This window comes from Oryzias melastigma, linkage group LG7 (genome assembly GCF_002922805.2).
Source record: "Oryzias melastigma strain HK-1 linkage group LG7, ASM292280v2, whole genome shotgun sequence".
NCBI lineage: Eukaryota > Metazoa > Chordata > Actinopteri > Beloniformes > Adrianichthyidae > Oryzias > Oryzias melastigma.
Genome location: NC_050518.1, coordinates 31,529,749 through 31,532,526, shown reverse-complemented (window position 1 = coordinate 31,532,526; position 2,778 = coordinate 31,529,749). Strand labels below are relative to the sequence as shown.

The 2,778-nt window shown below is 45.0% G+C and overlaps 1 long non-coding RNA gene across 2 annotated transcripts in view; it reads left to right on the top strand.

Moving 5' to 3' along the window:
* Positions 1-2,778, top strand: part of LOC118598996 — a 6,252-nt gene that overhangs the window by 2,224 nt on the left and 1,250 nt on the right. For both annotated transcript variants that reach the window (XR_004948255.1, XR_004948256.1), the window contains exon 2: positions 427-545. This is a non-coding gene — a long non-coding RNA (uncharacterized LOC118598996). The remainder of the gene's footprint in view (positions 1-426; positions 546-2,778) is intronic.

Genomic DNA, 2,778 nt, shown 5'->3' with positions numbered 1-2,778 from the left:
GCCGGCGATCTGTCAGAGTGTATCCCGCCTTCGCCCCATGTTAGCCGGATAAACTCTAGGAAACCTGCGGCTCCAACGGCTTAATGGAAAAGATGGAAGTTCAGGAGAAGTTCGCTTTGGATTCGTATTCTACCAGCTGATCGAGTCACTGAAAAGGCCCAAATCTGAGTTCCTGATTGGTAGATGCGACGCGGAGACCAGTCAAACTTCAGGTATTAACATTTTTGTTGCGCCGCCCGATTTGTGCCGCTGTACTTCAAAGTTAAATTAAATTAAGTTATTTACTTCACGTTGAAACTGTCCGACTCCGCCGCGCGAATCGCCTTCGGTATGAATGCGGCTGCAGTCTGTCTAAGGTGGTAATAACCTAAAGGATTTCACGTTTCTGTCATTTTGAAGGTGTTGCTCCTGTCAATCTCTCTACAGGTTCCAAAAGCTGCATGAGCCTCATCACACTGACCGGCGAGCGTTCAGGGACTCCTGTGACGTTTAGGAAGACGTAGGCATGACCTCAACACAGCCACTCCCCTCCCATCAGCCCCCAGGTGCGTATAACCTCTCAGTACGACTATCCGTTCGTTTCCTGTCGTCCACAATGCTCCCAGACATCAAACATGTTAAGCCGTGGTCAGGAATCACTGAGCATAAGAAACCTGATGGAAACAGCCTCACACCTGCTCAGGTGAAAACCTGTCACCCCAAAATCCATGGCTCTGTTGATGTTGTCATAGCAACCCAGAGAGCGTGAGGCCAGCGGAGCTGCAGAAAGCTGGCGTCTGAAGTGACACAAGTTCACTTTAGTCTGAGAGTACTAAAGTGTGTTAAAGGGTTCTAAGGTGCCGGGTTTGGACCATTTTCACTGTAGTGGTACAGTCCAGATTCTGTGGTTAGAGCTGAGGCTCCATCGGGACAGCACCTGTGGGACATGATGAGGTCACAGCCCCATGTCACAAACATGAAACGCTGCACATCCAGAAGGGCTTCATGCTGGTCGCTGTGTAGGTGAAGGGGATTGTGGGTGTTGTTAATGACATGATGACGAGTCCTTAGATCCACACAGGGCGGAGCCTAAAGACTTGAGCACATTGATCATACTGGTGAGGTAACAACATGTTACTTGAAAAACCTTCGGAAAAAAAGTCGTTAAATTAAAATTTTAGTTGAAGTAATTTGACTCCGGCTTGATGAAGACCCACTCCGATGAAAATGGTGTTAGTAACTTGTTCTTGTAGCATTTTCTCCTGATGGAGGAGAGATATAAAATACTTAGGATTAAAAACGTTTTTCTGAGTTTTTATTTTTTCAGTTCATGATAGATCAGGAGCCGATAAAAAGGTGGAGTTTGTGACGCAGCCAAAGTTTTCCTGATCCATCTACTGACAAACAAATAGATCCATGAACGTCTTTGGTCTCCTGGTCTCAGCTGGAATCTGAGCTGCATGACTCTGGAGGTGCTCACCGTTTTGCTATGCTAACGTTAGCTTGGACTTGTGAGGTGTTTAGCTAGCAGGAGAGAGAGTAAATAAAGGTCTAAACGCCGAGTGGGCAAAATACGGTCTGAGGGCCATCTGCGGCCCGTTTAACTATTCAATCCGGCCCACCAAACTGGAATGAATTCTATTGATAATCCCTAAAAAAGTTGTATATTCCCTGTAATTCTGCTGTCTTCCTGTAGATGGTGCTCTACAAGTAAATGTACCTTTGTTTGGGTGCAGAAAGTTACTCTGCATTCATGATATTTATGGTTTTTCTAACGTTCATGTATGTTATTTCACGTCAGTCATTTTTCCGATCCTCCAACAGCACCTGAACGCAGCATTTCTCTACGTCTGCGGTTTTTCCTTGAAAGACATCGACCCATTGGTACTAAAATGAGAACAAAAGCCACAAAAAGCTCTCAAATGTTCCATTTTGAAATGTATATATTAATTTTCAATCAAAGTAAAGCTTTTTTTCCATCTTATTTCTTTGTCTTATGTGGTGGATCACCAGAACACTCACAGGTCTCCTCCCGGTCCGGCCCCTCTTTTAAATTTTTAAACCCTTTCTACCCCACCAGTCAATAAGTTTGCCCACCCCTGATCTAATGAGAAATCAGCTAAGTCCCGCCCACAACTCAGAGGTGAATTCCTAATGAACTCCTGCCGCTCAGCAGAAACTATGTCTTAAAAAATGTCAAGCTTTTTGATTTTGACTAAAACAGTACAATCCTGATTAAAAGGTGATTAGGATTGATTTTATAATAGATAAAAATGTTTTTGGACTTTGAGCCCCTTTCCATCATGTCAGCAGCACAGACAGATGTTGACGTCTGGTTCAGGTCACCTGCAGATGAAGCTCCTCTTTAAGAACGGAGCGTCTGGTCAGGTAAAGCCATGCATGGTCAGCACAAAGCTTTAGGAGGACGGAAGGCATCTTGGACAGACAGCAGCATCACAAACTAGAGAAATGAGGTTCCACTTGTTCTACGTAAGCAGAAAAAGCGTGACCGCCGCGGTCTGGCGCCTGGACATCATCAGGACAAACTCCAGCCCAAAGTCCCACAGATCAACTCCAAGTTCAGCATCGGTACCTCTCAGTTTAGAAAAGTTCAGATGCAAACTGACAGATAGAGGCTGCCACTTAAAAAGCATATGTTCAGAGTGTAATCCCCCCCCTGATCCCAGCTAATCCTCAGCATAACGGCTGATTAGTGAAGCAGCAGCTCCATCTGTTCAGCAGGAACGAGACATTAACACTCCAGTCCTGCAAACTCACTTCATGACTTCAAACTTTTAC